The sequence below is a fragment of the Trichosurus vulpecula genome, chromosome 5, assembly GCF_011100635.1.
Source record: "Trichosurus vulpecula isolate mTriVul1 chromosome 5, mTriVul1.pri, whole genome shotgun sequence".
Classification (NCBI taxonomy): Eukaryota; Metazoa; Chordata; class Mammalia; order Diprotodontia; family Phalangeridae; genus Trichosurus; species Trichosurus vulpecula.
The window spans coordinates 262,885,196-262,909,120 of record NC_050577.1 but is presented as its reverse complement, the minus strand read 5'-3'; positions in this window follow the sequence as shown (position 1 = coordinate 262,909,120).

Below are 23,925 nucleotides of genomic sequence, written 5' to 3'. Positions count from 1 at the left end.
CACAAATGCCTCTGATAATTATTATTATCCTTTGCCTCTTTGTGTTCAGCGTCTCTTTGGTGCCCCCCTGAGATCTGGAGCTAGGTGCTGCTCCTACCCTTTTTGCCTTCAGCAAAATATTGGAGAAAGGTTAGAAAGGGAGTAGCTGTGAGCTTCCCTGAAGCCAGTGTCAATCAGCAGCAAGTTCAGGATCATGAACAGGTGTCCTAAGATGATACCATATCAACTTTCTCCAAATCTCCCTCCCTTTTAAAAATGTACTTAATTAATTTTCTTGCTTGTTAAAAAACAAAACAAAGCAAAACAAAAACAAAACTTCCATAATTTCCCCAAACCATTTCAAGTACAAGCACGACAATGATAATGAAATTTTTCTTGCAGATATACAAAGTGTTCTAAAAAATCCTTCTGTTAAAACGTAAAACTTCACTAGGATTTTTGGGACATCCTCTATTACTACAAAGATGAACTTCCTTTTTGTAATCACTAATGACTAACATTCAGCTATCTCAGACATAATTATTGCCCATTTTTAATCTTTTTATTTCTATACAAAGAGGCAACAAATAGGATAATATTGAAATATGAATAAATATATATATATAATTTAACATATAAATTCATTTGTATTATATAAATATAAAAATTATGTGTATGAATAATCAGTCTCATATTTTATCATAATTAACTACAAAGGAGTATGGGATATCCCAGAAAAAATGTAGGAATATACTAAAATATGTATATGTTATGTATAAATTATGTATATATGAAAAGCCCAGTGAAAAAGATTAGAATATTTATTACAATATTTTAAATATTTGAATATTTTGTCACTATTATTTGCCCAATATCCACTTACATGCACATGCATACATGTACATATACACATGCACATACATATTACATGCGATTTATATAGTTATTTTTATTTTGTCTTCTCCATCAGACTGGTGATCTCTGTAGGTAGGGAGGGACTTGATGTGTGTGACCTTGGGCAAGTTATTTATCTCCTCTGGGCTTCCTCAGTATCCTCATTTGTACAATGAAGGGGTTGGATTAGATGACCTTGGAAGTTTTTTTCTATTTCTAAACCCCGCAAATTGAACAATACAAATGGCAGCATATTTTCATGGATCAATAGAGTTAGAAGGTGTTTTGCATACATCATTTCATATGATCTTACTAATGACTCTTTGTGGCAGGTGAATATTATCATTTCTATGTTACAGATAAAAAAAAAAAACAAACCTGAGATGTTACATAGGTCATTCTAGGTCACAAATCCTGTTATCTTGGAGTTAGGAATTCTGTTACAGAGTCCATTGCTTATTCCACATCCCTCCAGACACCACCCCCCGGCCCCACCCCAAGCACCCTTGAGGAAGAGAATCATCAACAGCAGGAAATCAAACAAGGGTTGTTCAAAGACCCTACTTGTCCCACATCAGCTGGGAATCCCACCTTCCTCAGTATATTCCATCTACAATTCCAGCCACAGTGGGCAAGAGCCAACTCAAATACAATATCCTCTGTTAGTCTTATGGGACCTTCATTCAACACTTCTGTTCCCCCTCAAATGTCCACCAATGGACTGATAGGAAAGAATGACTTAAACATTACAGCGCTGGCACTTGCTCAGCGACAAAACCTTTTAGACACTGATCGTTATTGTTTATCTGTCACCCACTGCTGCCCTACAGCTAATGGTTTCTCACCACCTGTTTCTCTCAGGTATTAATCAATCACAGGTCACATGGCAGAAAACTATCTTCATCTTCCTTAACACTACCATAGCCACCTATCACTTTAGTCCAATACTTTTCACCCATTCTACTGTTCCCTCCTGAATTCCTGGCACTCCTCTGAAGGTAGTATACTGGCTGTACCTTCACTCACATTCCCAGCACTCTGGGCAAGGAAGGGTAGTTGGAATACCCCTTTCTCCCCCTTTCCACTTCCAGAGTTTATCAGTTCCTCCCCTGCTGACTTCAATTATTCCTGTGTCTCCCTTATCCCTTATAAAATAAATGAACAAACCACTCACTTGATTCAACCATCACTGTATTTCTCTCTTCACCATACTTTCCAAAGAAAACTTGAAAAATCCATCTACAGACTTCTTTCCTTTTACTTTACTCTGAATCCTCTGTAATTTGGACTCTGACATAATTCACCTGAAATTGCTCTCCCCAAAGTTATTGAAAATCTCTTAATTGACAAAGCTAGTTGTCTTTTTTCAATCCTGATCCTTCTTGAACTCTCTGTAGCATTTGATGCTATTGATCTTCTCGTGACACTGCTTTCTCTTGTCTAATTGTGATTTGTCGGTTCATTTATTCTTCATTCAAGTCATTCTCTTTATCTATATCCATTCCAAAGACTCTGTCCTGGACCCCCTTATGTTTTTCCTCTATATGATTTTATCTGATGATTTCATTGGGTCACATGGACTTAATTGTCATATTTATGTATATGAATTCAATCCTAATCTCTGCTGAGAGACCAATTACCCTTTGTCCATCTTGGTCTGGATATCCCGTAGAAATCTCAAACTTAACCTGTCCAAAACAGAACTCATTGTTTCTCCCTAAACCCTCCCCTCTTTTGAACTGCTGCAGTAGTTTTGAGGGCGTCACAATCCTCCCAGTCATCTACACTAGCCACATGGTGTAATTCTGGGCTCACTGTCACTCTCAGTCATCTCTCATTTCCAAATTGTTGATAAATCTTGTCATGACCACCTTCTCAGCACCTCTCATATGCCTCCCAATCTCTCTACTCACAAAATCACAACCTTAGCTCAAGCCCTCATCACCTCCCTCTTGGACTATTAAAATAGTTCTATAGATCTCTCTGCCTCATCTCTCTACACTCCAATTCATCCTCCATTCAGTCTGATCATGGGGTCATTCCCATGTTTTGTGATCGTTGTTCAGGGAGGGCTAGCACCTCTGCTATGGGGGCTTACCAAACCCTTTTTAGGGCTGCTCATCCACCCAGCTGTCACATTTGGCTCCAAGAAGCTACAGCATGTGTAGCCACATACATCTCAGCAGACAGAACTAAACCAGGTTGAGGCTAACTGACAGATCTCAAACCCATTAATGAGTTAGTGGGGTGTCTACCCCAAGCATGTGAAAACTTTCCCTGGAGGAATGGGCATATGGGAACTATTTGTTTCATGGCCGTTGTGAAGGGGTGGCTGAAACAAGTACTGTGGAGCACTTAGAGATGGGTCAGACATCAAAGAGGCCAATGCCATCCACTACATCCTGGGCCACCACTGATTGTCTTGACTTTTGCTTTGCCACTGGACTTTGATATCTCTGAAAGAGAATGAGGCTGACTACTTTGTGTAAACTCTGTATCTCTTAAATCAAATTCTCATGCAAATCAAAGCATCATCCTATGATGTCATTGGTCCTCTTCAAAAAAAATGAAGGATGAACAACAACAGGTCTGATCAGATTACTCATCTGTTCAATGAACTCCAATATCTCTATTGATTAGAGGGTCAATTATAAACCCTTCTGTTTGGCATTTAAAACTCTTTATAACTGGGCACCTTCTTATCTTTTCAGTCTTCTTGTACTTTACTGCCCTTCACATTCTCTACCACCTACCTAAAGTAGATAGTTTAGAATTCCTTAAACACAACAGCCCATCTTCTCTCCTGCCTTGTACTCCCCTCCTCTTAACCTCTCTAGCTTCCTTTGAGACAGCTCAAATCCTACTTTTTACAGGATATTTTCTAGTCCACTTACATGTTAAGGATTTCCCTTCTACAGATTGCTTTCTCACTACTTTGTTTCTTTCTCTTCCTCTTCCCCCACCCTCTTTCCATCCCCACCTCTCTCTTTTCCCCTTCTCTTCCTCTTTCCCTATGCTCATACCTATACACACACATATACATGTTGTATGTGCCTAGATATTTACATATTGTGTCTCCCATTAAAAGTACCTTCTCTTTAACAACAGAGACTGTTGAACTCTTCTGACTGTTCTTTGTATTATCAGTTCTTGCCACAATGTCCAAAACACAGTAAGTGCTTTCTTTTTTGACCGAGTAGTGATTGAATAATTCTTGATCATCTTCAGTTAGCAACTTCTCCTTTTAAGTTGAGTTGCAAAATTTTCCACCCCATTCAGATTATGGTTATCATTTTATGCTGCCCCTTGCATTCTTCTCTTTTCTTTTTCAGAGGAGTTCAGCAAGTGGTTTATTGTTTTCCTTTTCTTACCAACTCCTGCCCTTTTATCAGAGGATGTCAACATTAAAGTTTATATCCCTTAAATTCTTTAAAATTTTAATTACTTAGTTCCTTAAATTCTATGACCTATTACTTCACTACACCTTATCTATACACACACAGATGGTCACATACTCTTATCTTATCATTATTCAAATCAAAAACCCTGACATTCCTTTGTGTGACCATAGCATCATATCATCCCAGCTCTTCTTATGCCTCAACCCTCAAAAATTCCTTTTTTCCCATTAGAAACTCCAATCTCTCTACTCTTGGGAATTTTCTTAGCCATTAACCTTGTGCTGACTTCCCTTCCCTACCTCTTTAAATTTGGCTATGTAGTTAGTTAATCCAATAACTAATAAACATTAAACACCTACTATACACCAGGTACCATGCTAAGCAATGAGGATATGAATATTAAAAAAGAAAAACAGTTCCTGCCCTCATGGAACTTCTAATTTAATGGGGAAGACTACATCCAAAAGGAAGCTGAAAAGATATGGGGTGAATTACCTGATACAGGAACATAGTGAATTCAGAGAAGTCCCCAAATAGTGCAGCCAGCTGGGAAATTAGGAGAAGTGTGTGTTGAGTATGCTCCTTAAATGGAAGTTTTGGAATTCGTAACTCTGCCCTCCAATCCTAGGGGCAGAGGTAGTGATAAGTTGGAGTATCAGGGCTGATTGGATCTTGAAGGACAATGTTTTCCCATTGCTGCCCTTCCTAGAGCAGGGTCATCATACCCATCACTACAGCTATTCTTGATCTCATCAGTGTTGTAGACCAGGTACACCAAGACCAGGATAAGTGATGGGTCTATAAACCTTGCCAATGCTTTTTGTTTTTAAATTCCTGTATCTGAGACTAGTCAGGAATAGTCCAAAAGGAGTCCAAAATACTTTCATCATCCTTCCCCAAGGACTACATGAACTTTCTTTCATACCACCACTTTATTCTGAGCAGAGACCTGCAAGAGGTTTTGTTGATGATATCATTTTCATGTATTTATTTTAATTTTTCTCAATTACATGTAAGAACAATTTTTAGCATTCAGGTTTTAAATATGTTGAGTTCCAAATTCTCTCCCTCCCTCACTTCCTTCCCCCTCCTTGAGAAGGCAAGCAATTTGCTATAGATTACATGTGTATAATCATGTAAAACATATTTCCATATCAGCCATATTGCAAAAGAAAAGAGACAAAACTCCCAAGAAAAATAAATTTTAAAAAAGTATGCTTTGATCTGCATTCATAATCCATCAACTCTTTCTCTGGGGGGTGGATAGCATTTTTTTTATCGTAGGTCCATCAGTATTTGTCCAATCTAAGAATTGTGTTGGATCTTTGTATCACTGGGAATAGCTGTCATTCACAGTTGATCATCACATAATATTCTTATTAATATGTACAATATTCTCCTGGTTCTACTCACTTCACCTTGTATCAGTTCATATAAGGCTTTCCAAGTTTTTCTGAAATTATCCTGCTAATCATTTTTATAGCACAATAGTATTAGCTCACAATCATATAGGACAACTTGTTTAGCCATTTCCCAATTGATGGGCATCCATCCCCTTAATTGTCAATTCTTTTTCACTACAGAAAGAGCTGCTATAATTTTTTTTGTACATATGGATTTTTCTCCTCCTCCTCCTCCTCCTCCTCCTCCTTCTCCTCCTCTACCTCCTCCTCCTCCTCCTCCTCCTCCTCCTCCTCCTCCTCCTCCTCCTCCTCCTCCTCCTCCTCCTCCTCCTCCTCCTCCTCCTTCTTCTTCTTCTTCTTCTTCTCCTTCTTCTTCTTCTTCTTCTTCTTCTTCTTCTTCTTCTTCTTCTTCTTCTTCTTCTTCTTCTTCATCCCAGTTTCTTACCTGAGCTTCAATCTTTAATTATCAATTGCCTCCTGGACATTTCAAACTGCATATTCCAGAGATATCTTAAACTTAACTTGTCCAAAATTGAACTTATTATTTTTACACCCTCCCTCCCCAAATCTACTTCAAACCTCCCAATTTCTGCTGAAGGCACCACCATTTTCCCAATATCCCAGATTTGTAACCTTGGCATTATTTTTGACTCCTCACTCTTCTGTATTTCACACATCCAATTGGTTACCAGATCTTACTGTTTCTATCACTAGAACTTCTCCTGCAACTGGCAACTTCTCTCTAGTAATGCAGCTACTACCTCAGGTCAACCTTTCATTATTTCTTACTTTTATTATTGTAGCAGACTACTAACTGGTCTCCTTGCTTCTAGCTTTGCGTCACTCCCATCTGTACTTCATTCAGTTACCAAAGTAATTTTCCTTCAGTGCAAATCTGACCATGTGTAACAGCAATCTTGCTAGCAGCTACTGTGGCTGTGTAAAACCAACAACACCACACAGGAAAGGCTGCCAACACAGGTTCTTGGATCTGCTTTTCTAAGGAAAGCAACTTTAAGGGGTTGAAATCTCAGTTTAATTAAACATACATATATCATTCACTTAGTTCAGGGGGAAAAGATCAACCCCCTGAACCTGAGGGCAAATACAAACAGAAATTACAAACATCAACAGACGGACCTTGTCTGATTCAAATCACAATTCATAGTTACTAGAGAAGCACCACCATCTGGGTTACAAAGCCGGGGGGGGGGCAGCTTCAATGGCTTGCCCAGAGTCTCATCACCCACATTCTTTAATGAGTGTACACCCAACAGTGAAATGACCCCGAGGGTTCGAGGCTCACCATTTAGGGTGTGAGAAATCAAGTGTGGGAAAGCACCACATCATATACAAATCAATGACTCTTCCTGGTGCTGAGAAGCACTCCAAGATAAAAGATCCCACTTTAACTGTCCCATTCAAACAAAGGCCAGACTCATCAAAGGCCTTTGACAGCCTTAGCATCCCAAAAGAGAACAGGCAAAAGTCCTTCCCTGGTTACCATTACACCAAATAACTCCCCCACTTAATCAGTTCCTCTGGCTCCCTATTAAATAAAATATGAACTCCCTTGTATATCTTTTAAAATCCTTTGCACCCTAGCCCGAGCCTGTCTTTCCTGCCTCATTGGACGTTCCCTAGAGTGAACTCTGTAATATAGAAATTGGTTTTCTCTTTGTTCCACATACACAACACTCTCTGTATATTTGTGCTGGTGGTCCTCTATAACTGAAATGTCCTCTTTCCTTGTCCCTACTTTTTAGAGACCCTCCCTTCTTTTAAGATGCAGTCTAACTATGACCTTTTATATGAAGTCTTTGCCTATCTTTCCAAATGCTATTGCTTTAACTCTAAGACTTCCTTGTACTTTGAACTTCTTATACATGTCCTCCTTGTCTCTTTCCTCCTGCCCTCCCCCCACATTAGAATGTAAGCTTTTCGTGAGTAGGAATTTCATTGTATTCCTAGTTCCAAGCAGAGTGCCAGTCATATAGCAAGGATTAGTAAATATTTGATTGATTCCCAACTGGTGGGTCTTGGGCTCCTGGCAACCCATTGTGTTATTGCAATTCTACGAGTTCTCCAAATATGCATGTTCTGAATCAATGGTTATAAAGAGCATACTTTTGTCATGTGGGAGGAAGTGTGAAAGGTTTTGAATATTGAAAAAGGGCTCTCATAGTGGAATACTTTGGCCATCTTAGTGCCATAATCTGCTACAAGTCAGATCAAGTGCCGATTAGTTGGGATCTCTTTGAAAACAGAGACCAGTTTTTTTTCTTTTTTTTATCCTTTCTTTGTATCTCCATTTGTTCACACAATGCCTGACACATAGTATGTACTTAACAAATCTTCCTGAATGGTTAATGTGGAAATACATATTTTATGACTTTGTAAGCATAATGGATATTGTTTTTCTTGAATTGTCAAAAGGTAGAGGAGGGAGTGGAGGAGAGAAAGAATTTGGAACTCAAAAGAAAAATTTTAAAGTTAAAAAAAAGAAAACCTATAGACTATAACCAAGAATAGACTTGGAAAAATATTCTATCCACCAAAAGTAATGCTTAATATCCCAAGTGATAAGAGTATGATTTCATGATGAAGAATTAAAGGATATGTGTCAAAATCTTATGACTTCAATGCCAAATCATGTAAAATAAATGCAGCCAAAGGAGAACATACTACATATTAAAATATTGTCTTGTAAAAATACTTTAAAATATGTTTGTTGATTCACTGAGCGTGCTTTAGGAGCTTTTAATTAAGACCAACAGGAATGATGTGGACAAAGATGCAAGACATAAATAGAAACTGAAATTATAAGTTTAAAAGAGATAATGTGGTGAGTTACAATCAATAAATAAGCAAAGAGCTATACCAAAACCTCTATTTTTCACTTTTCTAGGGGAAAGGGCAAGCATTCACTAACTACACACTAAGGGACATTATGAAATTAACTAGACTATTAATTTGTTCATTTTAATGCCCAGAATAATCAGAAAATATATGCAAAGTGCTAGGTAATGCAGCCATTTGGATATCTCTGTCTGGGTAACATATATTAAGGGACAAATGATTTTAATTCCTTCCCTATATCTGCCTAGTATCTATTTCTAACGGTGTTAAGAATTAGTTAACACCATGCATAACAGCCCCTGGGATTGGAGAGAAGCAGCTAAGTATCCTACTTATTAATAGAGGAAATTGTCAGATTTTCATGGCAAGTGTCCAGAAAACAGTGGGGGTGTTTACTAGGCATAGATCAGAAATAAAGGAAAATTGTGTGAAAACAAATTTCAATTATGGGAACTTAGTGCATTTTTGATACAGGAAACTGTATTGGAATAGTGCAAATATTTGAAGAAATATAATTTCAATTTTGTAAATGAGAGATTTCGTTATTAAATTTCTATTGCATGACTAAATGGGAACTCAGCAGTGTCTCATGAATTTGAATCCAAATTTTTAGCCACTTAAGGTGACTGAGATATTGTTAAGAATTTGAATTTGTGTTAGTTATTTTGTTCTTTTGCAATTCATGAAATCCTCTCCTAGTCTCCCCTTCCATAATCATCATCATCATCATCATCATCATCATCATCATCATCATCATCGTCATCATTGGTAACATTTATATAGTGCTTATTATGAGCCAGGCACTTTGCTAAATGTTTTACAAATATTATCGAATTTGATTCTCATGACAATCAGAGGACGTATGTGCTATTATTATCATTCCCATTTTGCAAATGAGCAAACTAAGGCACATAGAGGGCATAGAGGCTAAGTGACTTGCCCAGGATCACATAACCAGTAAGTGTCTGAAGCCATATTTCAGTTAAGTCCAGGCCCAACACCCTGTTTACTATGCCACTTAGCTGCCACCATCACCTTTTCACAGAATCATAGAGGTGGAAACAACTTGAAAGATCATCTCTAAAATGGACTTTCTATCAGGAAGGGTTTCAATACTGCCTCAGACGCTTCTTAGAGGTGTGATCATTTCTTCTCTGACTCTCAGTTTATCAGTGATAAAATAATGGATAAAAATGGTATATCCTTATTATGTTTGTTGTATTAACTGATATGCTATGTGTAAATCACTTTTCAACCTTAGTGGATGATAAAAATGTGATTTATTTATTTTTTAAATTAAATTTTTTATTTTTAGTTTACAACACTTAGTTCTACATGTTCTTGAGTTTCAAATTTCCTTCCCTTCCCTTCTCCTGCCCCTCTCCCCAAGATGGCATGTAGTCTGATACAGATTCTATATAAACTCTCACATTAAACTTATTTACACAATAGTCAAGTTGTAAAGATGAATTATGGCCAATGGAATGAATCATGAGAGAGAGAAACAAAACCAAAAAAGAAGAGAAAAAAAAGAGAGTGAATGGTTTGCCTCAATCTGCATTCAGACTCCACATTTCTTTCTCTGGATATAGATAGCTTTGTCCATCATGAGTCATTTGGAGCTGTCTTTGAGCCTTGTATTGCTGAGAAGAGCCAAGCCTATCAAAGTTAGTCATCACGGAATCAATATGTCTGTGGTTGTGTACAATGTTGTCCCGGTTCTGCTCTTGTCACTCAGCATCATATAATGTAGGTCTTTCCAGGTTATTATGAAGTCTATATCTTCCCCATTTCTTACAGCAAAATAGTATTCCATTACATTCATATACCACAACTTGTTCAGCCATTCCCCTTGATTTCCAAATCTTTGCTACCACAAAAAGAGCTGCTATAAATATTTTTGTACATACAGGTCCCTTTCCCAGTTGTGTGATCTCCTTGGGATATAACCCTAGGAGTGGTATTGCTGGGTCAAAGGGTATATACATTTTATATCCCTTTGGGCATAGCTGCAAATTGCTCTCCAAAATGGTTGGATCTGTTCACAACTCCACCAACAGTGTAATACATTTCCAATTTTTCCCACATCCTCTCCAGCATTTATCATTTTCCTCTTTTGTCATGTTAGCCCATATGACAGGAGAGGTGTGGCACCTAAGAATTGTTTTGATTTCCATCTCTCTAATCAATAGTGATTTAGAGCATTTTTAATATGCCTATAGATATATTTAATTTCTTCCTCTGAAAATTGCCTGTTCATATCCTTTTCACCATTTCTTAATTGGGAAATGGCTTTTATTCCTATAAAGTTGGCTTAGTTCCCTGTATATTTTAGAAATGAGACCTTTATCAGAGACACTGGTTGTTAAGATTTTCTCTCAATTTTCTGCTTCCCTACTAATCTTTGTTGCATTGGCTTTGTTTATACAAAACTCTTTCAGTTTAACATAATCATAATTGTCCATTTTGCATTTTGTGATGCTCTCTATCTCTTGTTGGGTAATAAATTCTTCTTTTCCCCATAGATCTGATAGGTAAACTATTCCATGCTCTCCCAAATTGCTTATAGCATCAGCCTTTATTTCTAAATCATGAACCCATTTTGACTTTATTTTGGTATACGGTGTAAGATATTGGCCTATGTCCAGTTTCTGCCTACCATTTTACAATTTTCCCAGCAGTTTTTGTGGAATAGTGAATTCTTAGGCCAGAAGCTGGATTCTTTGAGTTTATCAAAGACTAGATTGCTATAGTCATTGACTTCTGCATCTTGTGTAACCTATTCCACTGATCCACCACTCTCCTTCTTAGCCAGTACCAAGAAGTTTTGACAACTGCTGCTTTATAGTACAGTTTTACATCTGGTATGGCTAGGCCACCTTCCCTAGCATTTCTTTTCATTAATTCTCTTGATATTCTGGACCTTTTGTTCTTCCAGATGAATTTTGTTATTATTTTATCCAGCTCTGTAAAATAATTTTTTAGTTCAATTGGTATGGCACTGAGTAAGTAAATTAATTTAGGTAAAATTGTCATTTTTATTATATTAGCTTAGCCTAACCACAAGTAATTGATGTTATTCCATTTATTTAGATCTGACTTTATTTGTGGGAGAAGTGTTTTGTAATTTTGTTCATATAGGCTCTGGGTTTGTCTTGGCAGGTAGACTCCCAAATATTTTATAGTGTCTACAGTAACTTTAAACGGAACTTCTCTTTCTATTTCTTGTTGTTGGGCTTTGTTAGTAATGTATAGGAATGCTGAGGATTTTTGTTGGTTTATTTTATATCCTTCTACTTTCCTAAAGTTATTTATTATTTCAAGTAGTTTTTTACTTGAATCTCTAGGATTCTCTAAGTAAATCATCATATCATCTGCAAAAAGGGATAAGTTAGTTTCTTCTTTGCCTATTCTAATTCCTTTGATTTCTTTTTCTTCTCTTAATGCTAAAGCTAACATTTCTAGTACCAAATTGAATAATAGGGGTGATAATGGACATCCTTGTTTCACACGAAGTCTTATTGGGAATTCATCTACCTTATCCCCTTTTACATATAATGCTTGCTGATGGTTTTAGGTAGATGCTATTTATAATTTTAAGGAAGATTCCATTTATTCCTATTCTTTCTAGTGTTTTTAATAGGAATGGGTGTTGTATTTTTCAAAGATTTTTCTGCGTCTATTGAGATAATCATATGGTTTCTGCTAGTTTTGTTATTGATATGATCAATTATGCTGATAGTTCTCCTAATATTCAGCCAGCCTTACATTCCTGGAATAAATCCTATCTGGTTGTAGTGTATTATTCTCCTGATAAGTTGCTGCAATCTTTTTGCTAATATTTCATTTAAAATTTTTGCATCAATATTTATTAGGGAAATTGGTCTGTAATTTTCTTTCTCTGTTTTGACTCTTCCTGGTTTAGGTATTAGTACCATATTTGTGTCATAAAAAGAATTTGGTAGGACTCCTTCTTCACCTATTTTCCCAAATAGTCTATAAAGTATGGGAATTAATTGTTCTTTAAATTTTTGATAGAATTCACATGTAGAACCATCTGGCCCTGGAGATTTTTTCCTAGTTCATTGATAGCTTGCTCAATTTCTTTTTCTGAGCTAGGGTTGTTTAGCTAATATAATTCCTCTTCTGTTAACCTGGGCAATTTGTATTTTTGTAAATATTCATCCATTTCCCTAAGGTTATCAAATTTATAGGCATACAATTGGGCAAAATAATTCCTAGTTATTGTTTTAATTTCCTATTGGAGGTGAATTCCCCCTTTTAAATTTTGATACTGGTAATTTGGTTTTCTTTTTTTAATCAAATTGACCAAGGGTTTATCAGTTTTAGTGGTTTTTTTTTCATAAAACCAGCCCTTAGTTTTATTTATTAGTTCAATAGGTTTCTTGATTTCAATTTTATTAATCTCTCCTTTGATTTTCAGTATTTCTAATTTGGTATCTAATTGGGGATTTTCAACTTGTTCTTTTTCTAGCTTTTTCAGTTGCATGTACATTTCATTGATCTCTTTTTTATGTATTTTATTCATGTAAACATTTAGAGATATGAAACTTCCCCTAAGAACTGCTTTTGCAGCATCCCATAAGTTTTGGTATGTTATCTCATTATTGTCATTCTCTTGAATGAAGTTATTGTTTCTATGATTTGTTCTATGGCCCACTTATTCTTTAGGATTAGATTATTTAGTTTCCAATTAATTTTTAGTTTATCTTTCCATGGTCCTTTATTACAAATAATTTTTAGTGCATCATGATCTGAGTAGGATGCATTGACTATTTCAGTCTTTCTATACTGGACTGTGAGTTTTGTGCCCTAGCACATGGTCAGTTTTTGAGTACATGCCATGTGCTCCTGAGAAAAAGGTATATTCCTTTTTATCCCCATTTAGTTTTCTCCAGAGGTCTATCATATCTGCCTTTTCTAAAATTCTATTCACCTCCTTAACTTCTTTCTTGTTTATTTTGAGGTTAGATTTATCAAGTTCAGAGAGGGGGAGGTTGGGGTCCCCCACTAGTAAGGTTTTGCTGTCTATTTCTTCCTGTAACTCCCTTAAATTCTCCTCTAAGAATTTGCATGCTATACCACTTGGTGCATATATATTAAATAATGATAATGATTTATTGTTTATGGTGTATTTTAGCAGGATATACTGTCCTTTCTTATCTCTTTTAATTAGATCTATCTTTTGCTTTTGCTTTGTCTGAGATTAGGATTGCTACGCCCGTTTTTGTTAGTTTAGCTGAAGCACAATATATTCTACTCCAGTCTTTTACTTTTATCCTGTGTGTATCCCCTTGTTTCAAATGTGTTTCTTGTAAACAATATATTGTAGGATTATGGTTTTTAATGCATTCTGCTATCTGCCTCCATTTTATGGGAGAGATCATCCCATTCACATTCACAGTTATGATTACAAGCTGTGTCTTTTTCTCCATCCTATTCCACCTCCCCCATTTATGCTTTTATTTCTCCCTTCTACTCCTCAAAAGAGTTTTGCTTTTGACCACTGCCTTCCCCAATTTACCCTCCCTCTTGATTCCCCTCCCTTCTCTTACCCTTTTCCCCTTGCTACTTCTTTCCTCTCCTTTGACCATCCCCCCTTTTCTTTCCCCTTTCCCCTCCTACTGCCTGTAGGACAAGTTTCACTTCTATACTCATCAGAGTATGTTATTCTCTTCTTGAACCAAATCCAATGAGAGTAAAGCTTATATACTAATCTTCTCCCTCCCTTCTTTCCCTCTACTACAATATGTTTTTGTGCCTCTTCATGTGATGTAATTTACCCTTTTCTAGTACCTCCTTACCTCTTCTCTCAGAACCTCTTAAGTATATTTTTATCATTATATCAGTTATTTTATGACACCCACAGTCTATGTGTAACCTTTCAATCATCATAATAAGTGTACTATTCTCAAGATTTTACTTGTTAAAAATTTGTTTCCATCAGTGATTTTTTACATTTTTTTTTAGCTCCCTAATTTGGTTTTTACAATACTCCTTTAGCTCTTCCAGGAATGCTTTTTGGGCTTGAGACCAGTTCACATTCCATTTTGAGGTATCAGATGTGGGTATAGTGTCAATACTGTTGTCTTCTGAATTGGTATTTTGATCTTCCCTGTCTCCATAAAAAGAATCAGTGGTCCTCAGTTTTATTTTCATGTTCTTCTTCATGTTGGTTAGCTTTTTTCCTGGCTTTAAAGTGGGTTTCTGCTTTTGGGGCTCAGGGAGCTCTGTTCCAGGTTTCTTGTTCTGGGAATTGTGAGCCTAGTTACTAGCTTTGTGTGCTATGGCCTCTGTTTCCTGGGGTGTGGGGGAGGGGTCATCTGGCTGCCGGAAGTCTCCTCTTCCTCTGAGGTTGCTCTCCAGCATAGGTGGTCTCAGCTTTGCTTGTGCTGGTGTCTGCCAGTTCCCCTGGCTGTGCAAAGGCACGTCTGGGTTCCTGGTGTTAGTCCTCTCTGGCTCCACCCTTCTGGGACTCAGGAACTCCTGATGTTTGACTCCTGAAGCCCCACTTCTGGCTCCTCTATTCCAGGGTTTTCCCCAAGGTATTCTCTGGGTCAGGGAGGGAGGGATGAGAGCCATTTACTTGGCCATCATGGCTCCTGGAAGTTCAAGAAGGTGAGTTTCAAACCTTTGGGCTGCAAGCCTCAGGAGTAGATGTCTTGTGGCCACAGGTGCTGCTCTACTGCCTCCCATTGCTTCAACTGACTCTCATCCTGTGCTGGGAGGCCTGTGGATATCCACTGGTTGCGTGGGCCCAGCTTTCTCCCACCTGGATCCATGGCTGGTTTCTGCAGCTACTTCTGCTTTGGTGTGGTTTGGTGCAGCTCCATGAGCTGGGGCTTCTCCCAGACTACAGATCCTTCCTGTGGACCTTGTGAACTCTCTTGGCTTGGAAATTTGCCCCACTCAGTCTACTAGTGGCATCTAACTCTTTCAAATCTGCTCATATTAACTTTTTTAGAGGTATCCGACAGAACTTGTGGGAGAACTCTGGTAAGACACTGTTTTCATGCAGCCATCTTGGCTCTGCACCCTACATGTGATTTATTATTATTGGTATCTTGTATAATTTATATTTACATAGAAATTTCCTCCATAACATAATTGAAAAATTACCGTGTCCTTCAGTGAGGGAGAACACACTACCTCCAGAGTCATCCAGTTCTATTTTTGTCCATTCATTCATTCAGTCAGTCAGTCAACAAGCATTTAGCAAGCACCTACTATGTGCAAAGAATTGTGTTAAGCACTGGAGATACAAATAAAGGTAAGAACAGTTCCTGTTCTCAATGAGTTTATTGTCACTGGTAATTGTTAGGAAGTTTTTTTTTTCTCCTTTTCAGTTATGTCTGACTCTTCATGACCCCACTTGAAGTTTTCTTGGGAAAGATACTGGAGTGGTTTGCCATTTATTTCTCCAGTTCATTTTACAGATGAGTAAACTGGAGTGACTTGCCCAGGTTCATACAACTAGCAGGTATCTCAGGCCAGTTTGAACTCAGGTCCTACTGATTTCAGGCCCATTACTTTATCCACTGCACCATCTAACTGTCTTTTTTTTTCCTTTAGGATAAGTCTCAGATGGCCTCAGACACTTACTAGTGGTATGACCCAGGAAGTCACTTTACCTCTATGTGCCATAGTTTTCTCATTTGTAAAATGAGAATGATAATAATATCACATGCCTCCTCTGATTGTTGTGAGGATCAAATGAGATAATATTTGTAAAGCACTTAGCACAGTGCAAGGTACATAATAAGCACTATGTAAATTAGCTGTGATGATGATGAGAGAAGGGAATAGTAGGAAAGATTTCATGAATTGCAAAATAACAAGATAGCTAACACAGATTCAAATTCTTAATATTTAACTCACCATCAGTGGTCAAGAATTTGGAATCAAGTTCATGAGACACTGGTGAGTTCTCATTTAGTCACACAATAGAAAATTATTTTATAATGAAACCTCTCATTTACAACATTTAAAAAGTCTCCATTAGGAGACTAATGCTGCCTTTGCAATCTTAACCAGGTTTATGGTACAATGGTTAGAGAGCTGGATCTGAAGTTAGGAAGACCTAAATTCATATTCATTTCCAAATAGATATCCCCTTTTCTCACCTAGTGAATGTTCCTTTGAAACATATATTTAGAAAGGAAAAGAAAAAAGAAGCACTTGTAATTTGCAGGATTAATGGCCTTCTCAAAACTCCTAATCTACTATGAAAGAGTGACTTCGCCCTTGGAAAGAGTTGTATCTAAAATGTTTATTTTAATAACTTCCTATCCTGATTGGAAATAATAAGACCAAATTCATTGGCTAAAATATTTTGCTGATTTCATGATAATTTTAATATGGCATTTTAAATATAAACCTTGATACTATACAATTGTGGAAGGGCTGGCCACATATTTGTAATTTCTAAAGGGGAAAAAAAGAACCCTGTAATGTCATTGGGGAAAATATGTCCTCAAAATGGATTTGCTCTTTACATAATTTTATAAAAATCTTTAATTATCCAGCTATTTTGATGCTTATTCTGATTCATGTTAAATTATGTAGTTTCAGATTTTTTGTTGATGTTGTTTGCTGTGCCTGTTATCATCACGAAATATTTTAGAAATGCTATCTGCAACCCATATTTATTTGTGAGTCTGCAAATGTTCCAACATGGGACTATTGTTTATGAGCCATTTGCAACATTACAATGCTGCATTACCATGAAAATAGTTGAAACCGTGTTTTTGAAATGGAACCGCATATGCGAGACATTAGACACCTGAAGGGCCATACCCATGAATAAATGGCTTATTGTGCATGGCTTTAAATGGTGGGTTTAAAGGCCTTAATACAGAAAGCTCTCATTTTACCAAGCTATATAAAGGCACACTAGTGGAACTTGTCATGGAATGCTTGGCTGGAAAAGTCAGGTAATGTGAAATGTAAAACTGGGTTAACACATTGTTAAATTTATAAATTTCAACCTCCATAAACTAAGAAATTTCAAGTTGAATTGACTGTTTTAAGGAGTATCAGTGAAGTGTTGTGGAAAAAAGCACTAGGCTAAGAGACCTGAATTCTAATTCTAGTTCTGGTTGCCAGTAATCTTCTGTATGGCCTTCATTAAGTCCCTATCCTTCTTTGGGCTTCCACTGTACCATTGAGGAAATGAAGAAGGAGCTAGTGTGGAGGATTGGACTGTATGTTGTCTTAGGTCCCTTCTACCTTTCAAAAGTAACAGTTATTTTTCTGATAGGAAATGGGAAAATTTGGATTTTGCCTTTCATACCTATTAGCTGTCTGACCCTAGACAAGTGCTCCAGGTTACATTTGTCTTATAGAGGACATTGCTATGATGATGAAAGCACAGATCCTTTGTTCTTCTTGCTGATGGCTAGCTATTTCCCATATACAACAACTACATAAGCATTTAGATTTTTCATCACCACCAAACAATATTTTCTATGTGTTTTTTAAAATACCAAAATAATCCAGAATATATAATTATTCTTATATAATTTAATTTTGTTCATCCTGATTTCCCAAGTGTATTGTTCTATGGGCAGTTTGGTGGTGTAGTGGATAGAACACTTGGCCTGGAGTCAGGAAGACTTGAGTTCCAATCTGACCTCTGACACTTACTACCTTTGTGACTATGGGCAAGTTCCTTAACCCTTTTGCCTCAGTTTCTCATTTGTAAAATGAGTCGGAGAAGAAAATTGCAAACCATATCAGTATCCTTGCCAAGAAAACCCTAATGAAGTGTTGGACATGACTGAAAATGACTGAAAAAATAACTAACATCTCTGAGTTTCAATTTCATTTTCTGAAAAATGAGTTTGGACCAAAAAAATCTCTGAGTGCCTTTCTAATTCTAGTTCTGTATCAGGAAATATCAATTCCAAACTTTTAAGTCATGTTTGTTGTACAATTCTGGGTGTTTTGTGTGTTTTTGTTAATGCAAGGTGTCAGGGGAGGACTGTGATCATCTTAAAAGTTACGAAATTGACAAAGGGCAGTAGTCAATCAATACTCATTTGTTCAAATAAGCGACCATTCAGTCTCATTTTTTATGTAAACCAATTTTGTGAAACAAGATGGTAGCTCTTTTATTTTGGGATTATATACCACTTCTATTCATATTTCTGGAGATGGAAGCACCAAACATTGAATAATATATTAAAAATCTCACCAGCGTCATATTGTTTAACATTTTTTCAGCTTGAGAATTCAATATTTGAGATCCAGGAATACATTGGTTATTGTGTTGCCATAGCATGTATCTTATCATACCATGTAATGAAATAGCGGATTTGTTTTTACCTCAATATGACTACCCAATTCCTTGCTGCCTTTATGATTTCACCTGCATCCTGGGTGTCTGTTTCATACTTTTCTCCAGATGTCTTAATTTGCATTAAGGATTGAGCTCAGTTTTCTTTTTTCTGTTCATAATGCTAACCTCCTTATATCCTTACCTCTTTTCTCACAGTTGCTTTTTTTTTTTCAAATTTTCTGATTTAGTTGCCTTAAAAACTTCATTACTGTCCTTCTGACCTTCCTTTTCAGGTCATTAATAAAGATTTCTTATAGCTAGTCCAGAAATTGGGAAGTAGATATAGCATTTCATTACTTAGTTAAAGCAGGAAGAAACAATCATTCTTACTAAAACAGGTGCACAGATCACTTAAAAGTAATAGAAACCATTCTCTGATTTGACTGTTGATGACCAAATTAACTCCACTGTTCTACCTTAAACATTGAATGCTATCAAAGAGACATCAACTCACAGAATATTAGAGCTGTAATTCCTCCACTGCAACGCCCTCATTTCTCCAAGAACAAAGCTAAGATCCAGAGAGCATAAACGACTTGCCTGAGGTAATTGTACAACTGGGATTGAAAACCAGACTTCCTGATTCCCAGCTTGGTACTCTTTATATTGTTAATTTTCTGACATATGGTAAGTAGAAAACTTTTACAGAATGAGTACTGTATTCATAGCTGCATTTTCTTTCTTGAGCATAGAAACAAGGGAAAGCCTGACCTTACTATTAGTCAGGATCCAAAGAAACACAGTATGGTGGCAGCTCTTATCAGCAACCATGACAAGCTGACTTGCTCAGAACTGACTCTTTCTGGGTTCCCATCAATACAAACTAATGAATCATGTCCTCCTCAAAACTCCCAGCATTCCCAGGAAGAGAAGGAACAATCCTGTAGGTTTGCATCAGTGTTAGAAGACACAGCAACATGTGAAATCAATTCTAGATAATTGTAGTGCCAGAATTTGTCAGGATCCAAGGCCCAGTGTAAGGATCCTAGCTGTACACACTGCACTGTCTTGCAAACTCACACACACACACACACACACACACACACACACACACACACACACTCTGTTCCCATTCCAGCAAACTGAGAAAAGGGAATGATGGATTAAAAGAAGTAAAACATATCACCAGCACGAGAGAAGTCCTTGATGCTGGTAAATAAAACCCTGGTCTTAAAGCTAACTGTTCTCAATAGAGGCATAGGATGATAAGAAAGTGCTACATGTTCCATCAGCTGAGTAAGGATTCATACCAAAGATTGTTTTAAAGATCAAATGAGATAGTAGCCATGAAAATGCTTTAGAGCTGGAAAATTCTCTCTCTCTCTCTCTCTCTCTCTCTCTCTCTCTCTCAACATTAGAGCTATTATTGTTAATGCATATTTACATATTAATTCTACTTCTTTGTGGTTTTCCTTAAAACTTTAGCCTTTTTTGTGGTGAAATGATCCATCCATCATTCTTGTTTATTCTTTACTTTCCTCACTGGACTCTTCTGGCAACCTATAGCAAGTGCTTCATCACATGGAGGCTCCTACCAGCTCTTTACTTTCTTTTCTTTTTTTCATTTCTCTAGTAAAAACCATACCGTCATTGTGTGCTTTTCTCCTTAGTCTATCACCTTGGTTTTTCTTCCTTTACAACATTCTTAGTTCTGACAACCCTGTGTGAGCCCCAAAGAATCCCCCTGGGGTGGGCCAGGCTGGACTCTGCTTTGGAAAGCAGAACTGCGGGGAATTAGTTCGAGGATCCTTGTTGTCTTGTGCTAGGGAGCAAGGTGCCATGCTGTGACACAGCAGGAGAAAAAAGAAGATAATGCATAATAAATGAGGAATAAAACTGCCGGAAAACTAGTGATCCTGGTACAAAATGGAGAGTAGGCAGTTTGAATACATTTCTCCTGATCGTATTCAGCTGTTTGGGGATTTCCAGGAGATGGATTTATTTTTCTTATTATTGTATTTTCCTTGCAGTTTATGGACCTGTCATTGTGGGCAGGAGAATTGCATGTATTTACATCTTCCATGTTATCATAGGAAAATATGAATCACAGGATGATAAGAAGCATGAATTCTGCTCATTTATCATCGATATTTGTAATAGAACTGTGTTTGCTGTTGTTTCTATTGTTGATGCCCTGGTAGCTTTTTGAAAAGCATCAATTCTTCCCTCTGCTGGTATGTCCTCCACTACTGTGGCTGGTTTAATTTGAAAAGGATCCAGACAGACTTTTTGGCCAAGATGGCTGTCTGAATGGAGGTAAATCATTCAGTACTCAGACCTACTCCAGCAAAACCCTGAAATTCACCCCAGACTACATAATGACCAAGAAGCATAATAAGAAACTACATCAAGTTATTTCTTTCACACCAGACTCATAGAAGAAGTTAATAAGAAGCCCACAGACAATGGGAAAGGAGGTTGCCAGCAAAATCGGGCCAACTTTCCAAAGCAAAAAAAAAAAAAAAATCATGGTACAAGTATTTCGCATGAGAACAAAGACAGCAATTTCAAAATGCTCCCTAAACATGCCCCCCCGCCCCCACCAACTTCCCCAAGAACTGGGAATGTCAGAAAGGGCCAGAGTGAGGATGTTGGAAACCCTAACAAGTAGAAGTGACCAGAATGAGATAGCAGCTCTCAGACCCGGACAGTCTAGGCCCAAAGGCCCTGAGATTCCCAGAATTTTAGCCTTAGGTGTCATAGAGAGTACTGATTGCTGTAAAACCTCAATGCTGTAAAACTCAAAGATCCATTAAAGTCCAAGACTGGGAGGTGGAGGTCAGCATTGTTCAACAGCACTGGAGTGATGGCAGAAGAGGGAGATGATGTGGGAGTAATTCACAGTTGGGCTTTGATGAGCGTGTGAAGGACAGAAGGAAAACAGATTTGAGTATAAGGACAGTATAGAGTTAGGCCTGTAAATTAGAAGATTGCATATATATGTATATATGTCTATGTCTATGTATATCTATATCCATATCCATATCTACACCCATATCCATAACCATATCCATATCTATATGTATATCTACATGCTTTTCTTTTTTCCAAAATTTTTTTCGTATTTTATTATTTAATATTTTAGTTTTCAACATTGATTTCCACAAGAATTTGAGTTACAAATTTTCTCCCCATTTCTACCCTCCCCCTACTCCAAGATGGCATATATTCTGATTGCCCCATTCCCCAGCCAGCCCTCCCTTCTGTCACCCAACTCTTCTCCAATCCCTTTTCCCTTACTTTCTTGCAGAGAAAGATAGATTTCTATGCCCCCTTCCCTATATATCTTATTTCCAAGTTGCATAAAAAACAACTTTTTTTGAGCACCTGCTTTAAAACTTTAGGTTCCAAGTTCTCTACCCTCTTCCCTTCCCACCCAGCCTCCCTAAGAAGGCAAGCAATTCAACATAGGCCACACATGTATCATTATGTAAAATACTTCCACAGTAATCATGTTGTGAAAGACTAACTGTATTTCCCTTCATCCTCTCCTGTCCCCCTTTATTCAATTTCCTCCCTTGACCCTGTCCCTTTTCAAAAGTGTTTGCTTTTGATTGCCTCCTCCCCCTATCTGCCCCCTCTTCTATCCCCTCTTTTTCATCCCCTTCCCCATACTTTCCTGTGAGGTACAATACACAATTGAGTGTGTATGTTATTCCCTTCTCAAGTCAAATCCGATGAGAGCAAGATTCACTCATTCCCCCCTCACCTGCCCCTTCTTCCCTTCCAAAGAAATGCTTTTTCTTGCCACTTTTATGCGAGATAATTTACCCCATTCTATCTCTCCCTTTCTCCCTCTCTCAATATATTCCTCTCTCACCCCTTAACTTTATTTTAGTTTTTTAGATATCATCCCTTCATATTTAACTCACCCTGTGCCCTCTGTCTACATGTTTGTATATTCCTTTCAACTACCCTAATACTGAAAAAGGTCTTATGAATTATACACTAATCTTTCCATGTAGGAATGTAAACAGAACAACTTTAGTAAGCCCCTTATGATTTCTCTTTCTTGTTTACCTTTTCATGCTTCTCTTGATTCTTGTGTTTGAAAGTCAAATTTTCTATTCAGCTCTGGTCTTTTCAGAGAAAGCTTGAAAGTCCTCTATTTTATTGAAAATCCATATTTTGCCTTGGAGCATTGTTCTCAGTTTTGCTGGGTAGGTGATTCTTGGTTTTAATCCTAGCTCCTTTGACCTCCAGAACATCATAGTCCAAGCCCTTCAATCCCTTAATGTGGAAGCTGCTAGATCTTGTATTATCCTGATTGAGTTTCCACAATACTCAAATAGATTCTTTTTGGCTGCTTTCAGTATTTTCTCCTTGACCTGGGAACTCTAGAATTTGGCAACAATATTCCTAGGAGTTTTGTTTTTGGGATCTTTTTCAGGAGGCAATTCTTTCAGGTGGATTCTTTCAATTTTTATTTTACCCTCTGGTTCTAGAATATGAGGGCAGTTTTCCTTGATAATTTCTTGAAAGATGATGTCTAGGCTCTTTTTTGATCATGGCTTTTAGGTAGTCCAATAATTTTGAAATTATGTCTCCTGGATCTATTTTCCAGGTCAGTAGTTTTTCCAATGAGATATTTCACATTTCCTTCAATTTTTTTCATTCCTTTGGTTCTGTGATTTCATATAAAGTCATTAGCTTTCACTTGCTCCATACTAATTTTTAAGGTTACATTTTCTTCAGTGGTCTTTTGGACCTCCTTTTCCATTTGGCTAATTCTGCCTTTCAAGGCATTCTTCTCCTCATTGGCTTTTTGGAGCTCTTTTGACATTTGGGTTAGTCTATTTCTTAAGGTGTTATTTCCTTCAGTATTTTTGAGGTCTCCTTTATAACAAGTCATTGACTTGTTTTTCATGGTTTTCTTGCATGACTCTCATTTCTCTTCCCAATTTTTCCTCTATTTATCTTACTTGCTTTTCCAAATCCTTTTTGAGCTCTTCCATAGCCTGAGACCAATTCATATTTTCTTGGAGGATGATGCAGGCTCTTTGACTTTGTTGACTTCTTCTGTCTGTAT